Genomic DNA, 15971 nt, shown 5'->3' on the forward strand with positions numbered 1-15971 from the left:
CAGAACCGGTAGTAAAACAAATTTGGATTTCACCACTGCTGTGAAGTTCTCTTTATATGAGCATTCCTACAATGTGATTTAGTTTTTATCATCAAGCTATTGTTGGAGTTTCTTAAACTGTAAAATCTGTTGTTTAGTTTCTGCTTATGGTAATGGATTGCTGCTTTCAAGCCTTTGCTTTCTTACGTTATATTTGATCTGACAGTCATGATTTTATTTGTGTTTTATTGTACAGCCTTTCTAGGCTTTTGTTATTAGTCATTAGCAGGATGACTAATATACTTTATGAGTAGAGTACAGTACAGCAGAACAAAACAAAGCAAAACAAAAAGTCCTGTTTGTGAGATGAACTGAAAGCAGGAATAGTGATATAATTCTCTGAAAAAAGGAAGGCGTCAAAATCTGATACAGTAGTATGGAAGTCGGTCAACTTGTTTCGGTTCTAGATACCTGCATATCCCTAGAATTATATGAAAATAGCCTAATTATGATTCATTTTCCTAAGCCCAGATATTGTCAGTAACTAGCTGACCAATTAAAAAACATATTAACAATTTTTATCAGCGAATGTATCATCTCACTGGATGGACAGCAGCAGGCACATTACCTGTTCTTTCATTTCTCAGGTGCCAAGAATGATGTAGTGTTGATTATCCAGGGTGAATTTTATGCACGTTTTCTGCAAATCAAATGGGAAGCCAAATAAATACCATCCCAAGGTACGGGATGAACTTTGTAGTATAATTGCATGCACTGGCAATATGGCACTCCATTAATACCGCAATAAATAAAGCATCTCATTTCGCTTCATTCATTTTATAGCTACTTGCATTTTCCAATTGATAAGAATTGGAAAAGCATGATAGAATTAAATTGCTGCTGGCTAATAATAGAGGTAATTAAATCCAGATTTTAAGGGCAAGCCTATATAAGTTGCAAGCACCCTCATTATCTGAAAATTGGGGAAACAAAAGCCATGGAGAGGTGATGCCATAACTCAGCAGAGATTGTATCTTGGTCTTCAAAGCCCGTTTAAGCTAACAAGATACAGCTTGAAATCATTGGCATCACTTTCTTGCATTTGTATTGATACTGAATTCTGGCAAGACTACAGGTAGATTAAAATCAGTCTTGCCACAAAGCAAGGCACCCCTGGAATTCAACAGCGTTTACATATGCTAAATTCAACTGCAGTTTGTGAAGAGATATGCTGTAATTTATTTTAGATGGCTACTTAATAGTGGCTCCTCCCCCACTCAACCCTTCTAACAAACAAAGAAGAAAAAACCCTCTAGCAAAGGAGTGTCAAACTCAAGGCCGGCGGGTCGGATTCAGCCCGCGGGGTGCTTAGATCTGGTCCGCAGGGCCACCCTGGAAACAGCAAAGGATTGGCCCGCAGTGCCTCTGCTGGCAGAGGATTGCAGGAGGCCATCGCAGCCAAAAACGGAGCTCGCAAGGGCCATGGGCAGCCCTCCTGAGCTCCATTTTTGCTAGCAGAGGGTTGCAGGAAGTCGCTGCAGCCAAAAACGGAACTTGGGAGAGCGCCCGGGCCACCACCAGCACCCCAGACATGAGTGACATTGAACTGGCCACATCCACTCTGGCCACGTCCACCCCGGTCCCCTGAGGTCAGACAAAACCCTGATGCAGCCCTCAATGAAATCGAGTTTGACACCCCTGCTCTAGCATGACAAAAGGTATGCAGTCTCAGAAAATGCCCAGTTTCTAAACCACCAGTTCAAAGGAAGATGCCCTATTGAGCTTATTTGCCAGGCTAATTCTGAAGCAAGAGAGAGAGAGAGAGAGAGAGAGAGAGAGAGGGAAGGAGAGAGAATGAGAGAGAGAGAGGGGGAGGGAAGGAGAGAGAATGAGAGAGAGAGAGAGAGAGAGAGGGAGGGAGGGAGGGAGGGGGAGAGAGAGAGAGAGAGAGAGGGAGGGAGAGGGAAGGAGAGAGAATGAGAGAGAGAGAGAGAGAGAGAGGGAGGGAGGGAGGGAGGGGGAGAGAGAGAGAGAGAGAGGGAAGGAGAGAGAATGAGAGAGAGAGAGAGAGAGAGGGAGGGAGGGAGGGAGGGAGAGAGAGGGAAGGGGGGGAGAGAGAGAGAGAGAGAGAGAGAGAGACTTGTCTGGGCAGCATACCTAGGTGTGCATTTTTTCTGGATCCAAGGACTGAAGGAATGCAAGCCATGTGGTTTTGAGGAAGTCTAGTTTTTGTTTTTCCAACAGTCCAGGCAAGGGAGGTGAAAAGGATGAGCTTTTTTAAAAACTAAATTTGAGATATTTCACTTTACAGACAAAGGAAAGCCTGCCTTATAGATTTTCTTTAGCGTTGGGGTTTTGGGTTGCGATAGAAAGAATATTTGAATTGGATTTTGAACTTCTTTTTTTTTAAGTAAGAGAAATTATCTTGTTAACTGTCAACCGTGAAGGAAATTGGGAGCCAGCTGGCAATGTGCTTTCCTCCCACCCTGAGTTAGGAGAAAACAGACTACAGGTAGACCTCGATTTACCATCACAGCTGAGCCCAAATTTTTGTTGCTAAGCGAGACAGTTCTAAAGTGAGTTAATCTTTTAATGATATACAGAATTCCAGACATGCTACAAAGCAGAATTCCTTTGGATCCCAAAGGCATTGCCCAAAAATAAGAAGGGTGGGTGACTCTGGCTCAATGTTCTGCTTTGTTGGGAATTTAACCAAATATAAAGATAAGGGAAGATCTAAACTGAGAGGACTGGTAGTTAGGAAAGATGGCATAAATGCTTTCTGATATATGAATATGTTGAATATGTCATGACAGGTCATCATGGCAACCAAATCCAAATGTTCCCATCACTTACCTTACCTCAATTGTTCTCCCCTTTCCCTGTGAATTATGTGAATTATCACTGTCTGATATAGTATATGAAATAATACAGATTAGATTCATGTGTGTGTGGTGGTGATGTAATTCTGAATAGTGCTCTGTCTCTGTCTCTGTCTGTCTGTCTCTCTGTCTCTCTGTCTCTCTGTCTCTCTGTCTCTCTCTTTGTCTCTGTCTCTGTCTCTCTGTCTGTCTCTGTCTCTGTCTCTGTCTCTGTTTCTGTCTCTGTCTGTCTGTCTCTCTCTCTGTCTCTCTGTCTCTCTCTTTGTCTCTGTCTCTGTCTCTCTGTCTGTCTCTGTCTCTGTCTCTGTCTCTGTCTCTGTCTCTGTCTCTCTGTCTCTGTCTCTGTCTCTGTCTCTCTCTGTCTGTCTCTCTCTCATGTGTTAGTGTGTGTGTGTGCATGTGTTACTGTGATCAATTCCTATTTCTGTCCAGGGATCAGATATCAACACAAAGACATCCATTGACAAATCTCAGTAATTATCAGATGATTGACAATGATTATAAAACAAGAAATCAGATCCAACTTCAAGGCTACCTGGGTGTGCCTTTTCAACTGCTCAAAGCAGCCTCTGTCCTAGTTTATTATTTAGCACAAACACTCTCATCCTTCTTCTTTTTTTTCATGTATAGTTTTAGCACTTATTGATGTTAGAAGAGCTCCACCTGGGCTTGATGTTAAGGATAACTAGAAAATGAAGTACTAGCAGCAGCAGTGGTAGTAATATTGATTTCCACCATTGGCTACACAGACTGAAATCATTATTAAGAGCTATGGACTGGGATGTATTGTAACTCATTTTAAGTGACTAGCTCAGCCTTCACTGCAATAGTTGCTTGTTGTTATAAGCCTTGCTCAGTTTAGGTTCTGTTGACTATGTCAGGATGGGGGAGAAGGGCAATTGCAGCTCTTATGTTCTGTCTGGGAGTCATCAGATTCTGAGACTGATGATAGTAGCTGGATAATCAGGGTATTTTATTTATTTTATATATCAAATTTGGAGACTGCTCGTCTAACTCACAGAGAGACTCTGGATAGAAGATGAATTTATACTGTGGCTTCTGGAAGACTTACTGTATATCGGCTACAGTCAACACTGAGAGCCATTGCTTCTCAGAATCTGCTGCCTCATTGCACTGACAGGACCAATTTAAATTCCAGAACTTATTGGCTGTATTGGCACCTAACACTGTGCCATGATTCTTAATACAGATTGAATGTTCTGGTTCATGGTTAATGGGTTTGACCTTAAGACAATAATAAACAAATGGTTATTATGGTGTAGGATGATGTCTACACCAGTGGTGGGTTGCTACTGGTTCACCCCGGATCGGGCGAACCGGTAGTGGCGGTGGTGGGAGGCTCCGCCCACCCACCCAGATGCTTCTGCATATGCGCAGAAGTTTCTGTGTATGCGCAAAAGTGTCATGCACTCATGAGCGACCTGGTGGCAGACTAAATTGAAACCCACTACTGGTCTACACCCATCCTTTGTGTTCACATTTGAAACATGGGAATGCCAGGAAAATTTCCCATCCTTTTTTATCTGCTGGCTGGCAGATGAAATAGATCTATTAGATATAATAGCTGTGATCTAAATCTACATCTATCTGTCTATGTTGTACCACCAATTAACTGGCCATTTCACGAATCTTTTTAGGACCTTTAGTTCTGTTGAGGAATGTGATAATGTTATTTCCTACTCCCTGCCTCACTATTATTCTTTTCTCTTAATGTTAGGCGGAATAATAACAAAAATAAACACTCGCTCCATATATTTTTAACCACTCCACTAACGTACACATTAAAGTTTGCTTACAAAATGTGTACTTGGAAACTGCAGGATTCCAAGTAAGTTCAGCGGTAGAGGATTTCTTACTAGAAACGGAAAACAAATTGTCCCATTGTGATTAAAACATGATGTTTCAATTCAATTTAGCACCGAAAAGTTTGGGATCATAATTAAATTGGAATTTCTGAACTGTGGATAATGATCAGCAGAATAGCTAAGCATGCAATACAGAACCATTGGAAGAATTTTAAATAGCGTGAAATCTTTATTTATAAGCGTGTGATATCATTAAATTGGAGGAGAGAATAAAAAATATATATTTCAGGGTTGGTAACTCTGTATTTCCATTAAGAAATATTCATTTTTATAAACCACCCTAATCTACCCTTCTGATGATTTGGATTTTGCATAATCCATCAGTCAAACCTCTGGGGTTACTAAAGTTCAGCTTCAAAATAACTGGAGGGCACCAGATTGCCAACCACAGTTCTAAACCATCCCTTAAAACATGTACCTAAAACAGAAATTGGCAGAAAATCAAAAGCGGCTGATTCTCTCTAATGGAAGAAAAGTTTTTTTAATAAGTTGAAAGTGCAAGTGAGTAAAACCACCCACGAGTTCTGTCAAAGTCAACTGGTCTATGCGAAAAGACTTCTCTCGCTTGACAAGGGAAAATGGGAAAGATTACTTAGGTTGCCTATATTCCAGACTGACAAAAGAGTCAGGCGGCACTTTAGAAGTCTATACAAATCAGAAGTTTGCATGTTTACTAGAAAGCATTGCAATTTTAAATGGCCAAATCCTAACTTATTTTGGGGGGGAGCATTACCACAAAACCTTTCTCTTTTAAAAAAAATATATGGCTGATGTATCCAATCATTTATACAACTTGGATTGTGCATACTTTGAATTATTTTAACCAACATCCCTCCACATTTAAGGTCTGGCATTTGTTGAATTGTATAAAACTTTCAAATAATCCAAGTCTTTACAAACAAGGTATCAGATGTCAGTCTTGATATTTGATAGAGAAAAAAAAAAATAGAAACTCTAGGATGGATCCATCCTTTTTACTAAAAATGTCTGCTCATAAGCAGGAATTATCTCGGTGACCTCGTTTTAATAGAGCCACTTTATTTGATCCGTGCAGAGATTTTGGAGGCTCAGAGCCGCCAAAGCTCTAATAGCTGCAAGTGAGCAAAATGGAAGTAGGGGTGGGAAAATATTTGAATCCTTTATCCATCCATCCTCCTTTTTTCCTTAAATCTCCACAATTCATGTGGGTTGCAGTTTATCATGTATTTACTGCAATATTTTGAAATAAATGCCAGGCAAAACAATTCTTGCAGCCTGTTTCTAGCATTGAGAGGGGAAGGGCTGCTAAAAGAACAGTCCCCATTTTTACTGCCCTACTGGGCGCCTTTTTCCTCCTTGACTTCCATAAACTACAGTACAATGGAAAGAATTAAAAACTTTACTGAGTTGCCATAGAGATGGGCCATAGCAGCAGGTGTCAGGAAAAACAATGACATTTTGCAAGGAGCAATAGGCACGCCCACTGCAGCTCATCCTTTTCCCCCTTGTTCCACTATTAGAACAATTGTGTTGTTAGATCATTTGGTCAGCTTGCTGGGGAATTGCTCACAGCTTGGTTGTCGTTCTGATATACTTAGCTTCTACAGCAGAGTAACATGCTTTCCTATAACCCCTTAGCCTGCATTTTGTAAAGCTTGGCTCCAACACTAACCCACACGCAATTTCAAGTTTACTTTTCTTAGGAGAGGCAGGAGGACTGTCAGGCCAAGCCCAAGAGCAACATAGAACAATCAAGCCAGATTTCAATTCGTTATTTCCTTAAGCACAACAGACAGAATCTTGCCAGACTAAATTTCATTAGTATCACTCCACTTGATATATCCTGGGAGATTCTGTTTCATATCCAGCTCTGGGCTAGGTTGCTTTTTGTCTCTTTCCCTCCCCTCCTTGGAATGCGCTCCCTCTTACCTGCTGCTTCACTGTAGACCATCACAAAGACAGCTTGAGGCCTCAAGGTCTTACATGGCATTTACAAGCCTTGAAAATTCCTTTATAAGTTACTATCTAATTGTAACTCTAAGGTAAAAGCTTAAAGTATTTAAATAGCTTTAATTCCAACTAAATTGTCATCACATTTAGATTGTACCCTATCCATGACCACTGATTCTTTGCCTTCCTATTTCTTTGGAGTACCAAAAGTCTAATGTCCCTCTTGTTTTGAACAGAACGTATTCATGATGCTGAGACTTTTTTTCTAAGCTCTTACTTGTTTGGGTGGAAACCAGTGGTGGGTTTCAAAATTTTTTACTACTGGTTCTGTGGGCATGGCTTAGTGGGTGTGGGGTAACTTGGTGGGTGTGGCTTGGTGGGCGTGGCAGGGGAAGGATACTGTAAAATCTCCATTCCCACCCCACTCCAGGAGAAGGATGCTGTAAAATCTCCATTCCCTCCCCAATCCAGGGGAAGGTTACTGCAAAATCCCCATTTCCTCCCGATTAGCTGGGACTTGGGAGGCAGAAAATAGAAGGGGGTGGAGCCAGTCAGAATTTTTACTACCGGTTCTCTGAACTACTCAAAATTTTTGCTACCGGTTCTCCAGAACTGGTCAGAACCTGCTGAAACCCACCTCTGGTGGAAACCAACCTTCAGATGGGGGCATTATCTTCAGGTTTGTGGTAGATTAGGACTGCTGTGTAAGGGACCTTTGATCATGCTGCACAATAGATCATTGTCTAGGCATCTTGAAGATACCTTGGGAAAAGTTTAGAAGCCAGAGGCTCTGGAACTGTGCAAGATTACTGGGAGAGAAGCAACGGAGACATGTTGGGAACATATTGGATGTTCTGTTACTTGCCTCAAGAAGACTGGAGCCTCTTTCAGATCATTTTTTTTCACTCACTGGTGATTTATAATGCTAATGTTATTCAATTGTCATACTGCAATGAGGACAGACTTTATGTTCTTTCAATGATGGCCGGGTATAGCTGTAAAGACACCATAAGTGCCTGTAAGTGAGGAACTGGCCTAAAATCAGCACTGGCTTTTATGTACCTGTTTGCTTTCCAGCTGTTTACTCCTTGCGGTTGTAAATCTAAGTGAAATCTTTCAGGAATCTCGCCTTTCTTTGGAACAATCTCTGTTCTAGTGATCCTGTAAAAGAAAAAAAAAGCTGTTTGCCCACTTGGAAGAATGTCAGACATAACCTTTTAATGAAATTCAAGGAAGAATCAGAAGATTAGAATGTGAAGGACTCTTCTTCCTTTTAGAGAAGCAACAATTTATTGCTAATGGAAACATGAACATGCTTATAATCACATTTTTGAATGTTGCAGGGATCCTGCCTTCTCTTGTCTCCTTCATTTTGAAGGATGTGCTTTGTTTATGTTTTTGGAGGGTGTCTTCCAGTCAGTGTTGATTCCTGGCTCTATGAGTCCCCAGTTTTCTTGGCAAGATTTCAGAAGTGGTTCACCCTTGCCTGCTTATCAGGACTGAGATGGAGAGACTGGCCCGAAGTCACCAGCTGGCCTTGCACTTAAAGCAGCACTAGAACACATGGACTGCCACTTTCTAGCTTGGTGTCTTACTGCTATCCAAGCTGGCTCTTTTGTTTGCCGTGCAGAGTGACTTATTTAGACTTCAGTCCTGCAGGTTATGAGCCTCTTTCTAAATAGAGTTGGAATTAACCCAACTGGGTTTTTGCTTTTAAAAATCAGATGCTTAATACCACAACTGATACTTTTTCAGAAGAAGCGGGGAAGACAATCTATTCTTTTCTAGTGCAGGACAAATTCAGGTTATTTTGCTGCCTAAGGCAATAACAAAACAGCACCTGTCCCTCATGGTTTGTAAAGTGACTGGATTGGACACTTGGTTGAATCTTAATTCAGTTTTGTACGATATTGTTTTATTGCCTAAATACCAAGGCAGAATGGATTAAATTAAGAGTTCTGTGGCCAATTGTGTCACATGCCCTGTTCTATCCCCCTTGCACCTTGCTTCTGTCCCCACCACTACTGTCCTTTGCCACCAAAGATGCCAATTCACCATGGACAACCATTTGTCTGCAGTGGTATGGGGTTTCCCGGTTGAGCAGAGGGTTGGACTAGAAGATCTCCAAGGTCCCTTCCAACTCTGTTATTCTAGTATGGTTAATAGTAGGCATAATGGGCACATTGCAAAGGCCCTCTGCCTTCTGTAAACTCTCTTCTCGTAACTCTACTGTGTCTTCTCACAACTTCTGGGAAGAACCTATTTGATTGTGCACTTACTGCCATTTTAGTTCAAGTACATCCTTCTCTAACCCCAGCCAATTCAAAGGAGACAATCAACAATCCTTATGACCCGGGCCGACTTCCGGTTGGCGCCGCGGGGACACAGACGGGGAAATGGTGAGCTCCGCTGAGCCCTGCCAAATCCCATGTGCTAAGCTGCCGCCGATAGGTCTGCAGACCTCCCCTGCCTTGTAGGGACAGGGGGACAAGAAGGAATGCCTTGGGCAGCTGAGAGGAACGGGCAGGTTCCTCGGGGCCGGAGGCTTCTCCTTCACGTCTGCGGCAGCGGAACGGCAGCCATGGTGGTTGCCCTGAAACCGCGGCAACTGGGAACAAGGATTGTGCTGGAGGAAGATGAAGAAAAAGCAAAAATCAAGAAGCCGGGTGAGTGACACCAACCCAGGCAATATAACTTACCTATTTGGAATTATTGGAAAATAAGACCCCAAAATTAAAAGCGGCTGCTGAACTGCGGGGCTTAAAGATTGAAAAGAAAAAAAAATGGGTATAAAAGACCCAAATTGAATTTTGTTGCAGTAAACTTAAACTGGATGATTTGGCATTAATAAATTTCTGAAATTTGACTGTGCCTTTAACTGGAGTGGAGAGGAGAAATGGATATTCTTGAGAATTAATGCCTCTAAAAGAAAATGAAGCTAATGAAGATAGACAGATGGATAGCTACAAAATAGCCATGGAGTTTGCAGTGATTAAGCAGGGAAGTGGATTGAAGAGATTTCCCTTTCTGGATGGAAAAGAAACATGTTAATAGGCTTTTTACCGTGGATTACTTGAAATTAATATTGGATATAAGGATTTTGGAGATTCCTACTCTGTCCCAGATGATTTTAAGAAAGAAGAAAGAAGAAAGAAAGAACATTTTGGATTTTAACAATGGAGACTGACAAAACTAGGTGTGGCGCAGTTAAGAAAGACAGGAAGCTGATGCACTACGCTTGGAACAGACATTTTAAAAGGTTTAAAGGGACATACAGAAATTCTTTACTTTGAACTGATGAACCTTGAAATAGAGCACTTTGGACAGAGAGGAAAAGGAAGAAAAGGAAGAATTAAAGTGGATAAATTTAAATGTGACTAACTGAAATGTAAAGTTTAAAAGCCTATGTATATATGATAAAGTTTAAAAGCCTAGGTATATATGATTTTTGAATAAAAACAGGAAGGGTTGTGAAATAATAAAATAGAAAATAAGAGGTGGCTATTAAAATAGTGGATGATATCAAGGGGATAAAAATAATAAGAATATATTTTGAGGCAGGAAAATTTTAAGAAAATGTACTGTTTGATATAATATGTTTTAATTTTAATTTACAAACAAATGTTAAACTGATGAATAAGGATTGATTGAACAAAATACAAGATACACAGATGCTAGTGATTAGTCTTGAATTAAGGTAATACAAGTTGGAAATGATGACCATTATGAAATATACTGAGATTTAAATTGAAAGAGCAGGATGGAAAAATGATATAAAACAGATAATTATATTATAGTTAAAATGTGTGGGATGGATACCAACTAGATAAGAGTTTGAGACTCGGTGGAAATATGTTGGAAATTAATTCAAAATGCTGGAAACAGCCAAACAAATAGGAGGAGAGTTGGAGGAGACTATGCTGGTAATCAGCCAAACAATGGAGGGAATTAAGGAGGAGACTATGCTGGAAATCAGCCCACAAAATGCTGTAAACAGTCAAAAAATAGGAGGAGAGTTGGAGGAGATTGAGGAACTATTCTGAAATCAACTAAATAGTTGGTGTTTTGGAGGGGATCAAGCTGAGAATTAATCAAATAGAACAAGCTGGAAGATAGTTAAATATTAGAGGGAGATATAGTGGAAAATATATTAGAAATTGGAGTAAATAAAATATGCCTTTGTGAGAAATCTGTGTAATATGTAAACTGGGAGGGAAAAAAAACTAAGGTAAACTGATTTGAGGATAAGGGTCAAAGGATTAAAATTAGATAAAATGTTGTTTTATAAAATATAATAAAAATGGAGTGGTATTGAATTGAAACTAAGAATAAATGTTGATAAAATTGTAAGGTGAACACTTAACAAGAGGTTAGAATATTGTAAAAATTATTTTGATATGACTTGTATAAGATATAAGGTAAAGAAGAATAAAGATATGTTTAGAATTGTTATGCAGATGTAAAAATGAGTGAAAGTGAATTTGAAACTAATTTTGGATAGATATAATGGATTTATATAGATGAAAATGTTAAATTTGAGGTAAACTTGGTTTTTTCTTAAGTTTTGAATTTCTTTTTTATCTTCTTTTTTTTCTTTTTTTGTTTGTTTATAAAAGATGTAATGGAAATTGTGAATTGAGCCCGTGAAAGGAATGTAAGCGTGGTAACCATCTATGACCGGATCGAGATTTTTGCTCTTGAAAGTTATGTTTTTATGTTTAAGTTTGAAAAAATAAATAAAAAATATTTACAAAAAAAAAAACAACAAAAAAAAAAACAATCCTCATGACCCTTTTTTGCAAGAGCTAACTGGCCAGTAGAATGTGTACTAAGGCTGTCTGCCTTTTGTTCTTAGTGAACATCACTATTATTAAGAATTCAAGTCTTTACTATGTTTAGCAAGGTCAAAGTGCTAAAAGGGAGTTGGAAAAACAAAGGAGAAAGGAAAAGGAAAGAACTGAACAATTAGTTCTAAAAAAAACTAAATTGAGTCAGCCTTTCCAGAACATATCACACCCAGCAAAAGACCCAACATTCAGGTCATAGTCAAATCAAATTCTGTTCCACAGCTAGACTTCCTAGACTACTCTATATTGAATAGAATAGAATAGAATTTTTTATTGGCCAAGTGTGATTGGACACACAAGGAATTTGTCTTGGTGCATACGCTCTCAGTGTACATAAAAGAAAAGATGCATTTGTCAAGAATCATAAGGTACAACAGTTAATGATAGTCATAGGGTACATATAAGCAATCAGGAAACAATCAATATCAATATAAATTGTAAGGATACAAGCAACAAAGTTACAGTCATACAGTCATAAGTGGAACAAGATGTGTGGATATTGTTGGATATATCTATTCCAGGTTTCTTTTTAAAAGCCACCTGAGAGAGGAATCTTCTATTCCTGATTGGTTCCTCAGATTTTGATATTGGTGGGGTTTAGATGTCCTTGTCCATTTATTGGTTAATCAGATTTGATTGACAAGACAGGCTTTTCCCCTTCAACTCTTGCAATGTCTGAACCCTATTCACTATAGTAGGCCAACCTTGGTTTTCTAATACATTAATGTTCATCTAGCACTTAAAAGAAAAGACATCTTTCAAATATCCCATTGAAATAAAAGGGGAGAGTGACATATCAGGTGTAAGTATCAAAAAAAATTCACCCACTCTGATCTATAGGATTATCTGAAAGAAAACAAATATTTCATGAAATACATAGCTTCTGTTTCTTGTGATTTTTTTTAATTCTTTGCTTTTGCCCATAATAAAAAAAACACTTTCTTCACTCCTCTTTTTCCATCACTACATGACTGATCTGAGGGTCTTAAGCAGCATGATTTATACAAAAAGACATATTTGTAAATCCTACAAAAGTCAGGGTGATATATCAGCACTTAGAAGAGTAGGGGAGTTAAAACAGTTTCTGAATTCTCAGCCCATAGATCATGCAAAGTTGTCAGAAATGTGTTCCTATTTTTCTCAGAAAACATTTATCCAAAGCTTCTGCTGTTGGCCATTTTTGGAAACAGATTGAGAGCTGGGAGGATTATTGTTTTTGCTGATTCACACCAGTAAGCCTCATGTTGAAGTGTCAAAAGGGAGCAGAAATGGCTTTTTCCTCATGAAGGAAGTGATAATCTTCTCCCTCCACCTTTTTATTTTTGCATTGCATTTATTTTTCTATTGGATTTGGGCCCTTCCTTTTCCTAGATAAGTAGGCCTATGATCTTATGTAAGATAGGGTCTTTATCTAATTTCATCAGAGTGTTACCTAAGAGAACCTCAAATGTGAATAGGGATTTGGATTTCCTAGTTCATCTTCATGACCACTATTCTATCTAATTTTCTTTCTGGTTTCTGACTCCATCCCCATACATAGGGGATGGGTCAATATTAGCAAGATGGTGGACAGCACATTGTGATGCAAGCTCAGAGTCTTTGAACATACATGCAACATTGACAGATGTACAAAAAGGATAGAGCTTGTCTTGTGATGCTCTATTTACCTCCTTGCTGACTTTGACCCACTTCTGCAGACACTGCTGTCTGACATCAAATGTAGTTCCAACCTCTCAAGCCCACATTCCATCTTTCCATCCCTTATCTTGTTTTGGTAGACATTGTTGGTTACTTAAGAGGCCAGAAAACAGAGAAAAGTAATGTATTTTTTTCCAGAATATTCGTGTTGCCCTTCAAACAAGGGGGCAGCCAGCATGTGGCTCCCAGGCCCGTCTTGGAATGCCTTCTGAGGAGAATTATTGAAAATACAAGATAGACATGGAATGCCTGAAAATCTGGGCTATAAACTGTAAAATAGGCTTAATCTGAAAAAAAGGGGGGAGACAAAGAGCTGTCTTTCCATCTTGTGGGAAAAGGCCTTATGTGTGAAACAACTTCCCCCCTCAAATAAACATTTGGCTCCTACTCTCTAGGCATTCAGAAAAACCGTCTTTTGGGGGGGGGGGGTGTCAAACTTTCAATTGCTGATTAATTTTATTAATAATTTATTTTGTAGTCTTTACCTTTTGTACTATGAGTTTCTGAGTACTCCCTATAAATTAGTACTCAAGTCAACTAAAGTTATTTGAACAAATAATAAATAAATATCACATACTCCTGTCCCCAAGCCCAAAGAACCCCCCAAAGCCTTCCTCAAAACCATAAAAATCAAAGTAAGTAGAACTACATCATATGCCTAGGAATGAGGGGAAAAATGAAAACCTTATTCCTGGTCATGTATATGTCATGCTTCTACTTATTTTGTGTCATTCTTCTATTCATTGCAGATCTTGACTTTCTCCAAAACGTTAAATGTCGCCCCAAGCAAACAAAAAATTATCTACCTCAGCTAAATCACTTGCAGAATGACATAGTATGGTGAACACAGTTAAAATCATTGAAAATTTTCCAGACGTTCTCTTGGACTGTGAACCTAGTACTATTGGCAGAAGTCCTTTAAGATCTTCTGCCAGCATCTGGTTTCCCATGCCAGCTGATCTGTGGCTGCACTATATGTATTTGGATGGGGAGAATATGATGCAGAATTGTTATTCTCAATAATGGACATACTGTTTCCTTAACTCAGCCTTCCTGATCTGGTGCAATTCAGATGTGTGGAATATTAATTCCTGTAATTCCCAGCCAATGAAATCATGAATGTAACAGAGGATCATTGAAGGTACTGACACAAACACAGTTGAATCAATGCGCATCAGAGCACTATGCAGTGACGTGTAAGTCCTGATCAATAGGAGCTCTGTATATAAACAGTCAGTTGAGCGGCTGGTATAGTTGAGTTGCAGAAGGCTGGGCAACTGCTGGGTGGCCTCAAAAGAGATAGAGAAAACTCTAGAGTTACGCTCTGGATTTTTGCAGCCTGGATCTGGTAACCATAGCATCGACTTTATACCCGAAGTGGATAAAAGGTAAAGGTAAAAGTTCCCCTTGCACATATGTGCTAGTTGTTCCCGACTCTAGGGAGCAGTGCTCATCCCCATTTCAAAACCGAAGAGCCAGCGCTTTCCGAAGATGTCTCTGTGGTCATGTGGCTGGCATGACTAAACACCAAAGGCTCACGGAACGCTGTTACCTTCCCTCCAAAGGTGGTCCCTATTTTTCTATTTGCATTTTTTACATCCTTTCAAACTGCTAGGTTGGCAGAAGCTGGGACAAGTAATGGGACCTCGCCCCGTTACACGGCACTAGGGATTCAAACCGCTGAACTGCCAACCTTTCAATTGACAAGCTCAACGTCTTAGCCACTGAGCCACCGCGCCCCCATTGAGCCACCCGAAGTGGATAGCAGAAGTCAAATAAATTAAGTCAATTTGAACAAATAATAAAAAATCACACGTAGGATGTAGCTCTAGGATGGTATTCTTTCTTAGCCTAATTTTATAAGTCCTTTGCAAATCAGAAGATTCTGAAATCAGAATCCTTCCAAGAAAGCTCTCTTTTTCTCTCAGTAGCCTTTGAAGAAAATCAGGGTGGAAAATGCACATGAGAAAAGAAGGTGCCAGAAATGACAATAGTAGATGATGATGATGATGAAGATGATGATGATGATGATGATGATGATGATGATGATGATGATGATGATTCAGACCCAGTACAGACAGGCATCAAGTTAAAATATGATCCTTAAATGAAAACAAAATACTGTCCATCTGTGCCTTAAACAAAGACCTGCAAAAAGAAAATGAATAAATCCAGGACTAAAGGTGGTGGGAGGAACTTGCCCTAATGCAAACTTAATGCTTGATTGTGAACACACAAATCCAAGTTTTTCCTCTGGGCACATCAGCAAAACTTACATACAGAAAAAGCTCTGGGAAAAGCAATTTCGGTTTAAGCCGCTGTCACATCCTGCTCATCTGAAACAATATATACATTATATGAGATCTGTGTTCATAAATAAGCGAACCGAAGAGGCTAAGACTGCAAAGTGTGCTAGAACATGTTAGTAAGCATTTGGGATGACAGGGATTTTGAAAACCAAAATAGTTAAGAGGATGATAATTTGCTTTGCCACAGTGACCGAGAAGAATCTATTCCCAGTTCTTATTACTGCTCTGCTCCTATTTAACTAATAGCTTGTGGGTAAAATGTTTCGTCATTATCCATTTTTGTTGCAGACTATATTCAATGAACTCTTTTTGTCAGGGGCACTGCATTCAGAATTCTTTGTATTCCGTGCAATGGACTTTAAGTCTTCATATTCTTTTTTGCCTTTAGTCTTAACTGTGATGTATATTTGTTTACTATCAGGAAGGAAACATGTAACTTCC

Source organism: Pituophis catenifer, unplaced genomic scaffold, assembly GCF_029215685.1.
Source record: "Pituophis catenifer annectens isolate HBS135680 unplaced genomic scaffold, rPitCat1.0.hap2 SCAF_1, whole genome shotgun sequence".
Lineage (NCBI taxonomy): Eukaryota > Metazoa > Chordata > Lepidosauria > Squamata > Colubridae > Pituophis > Pituophis catenifer.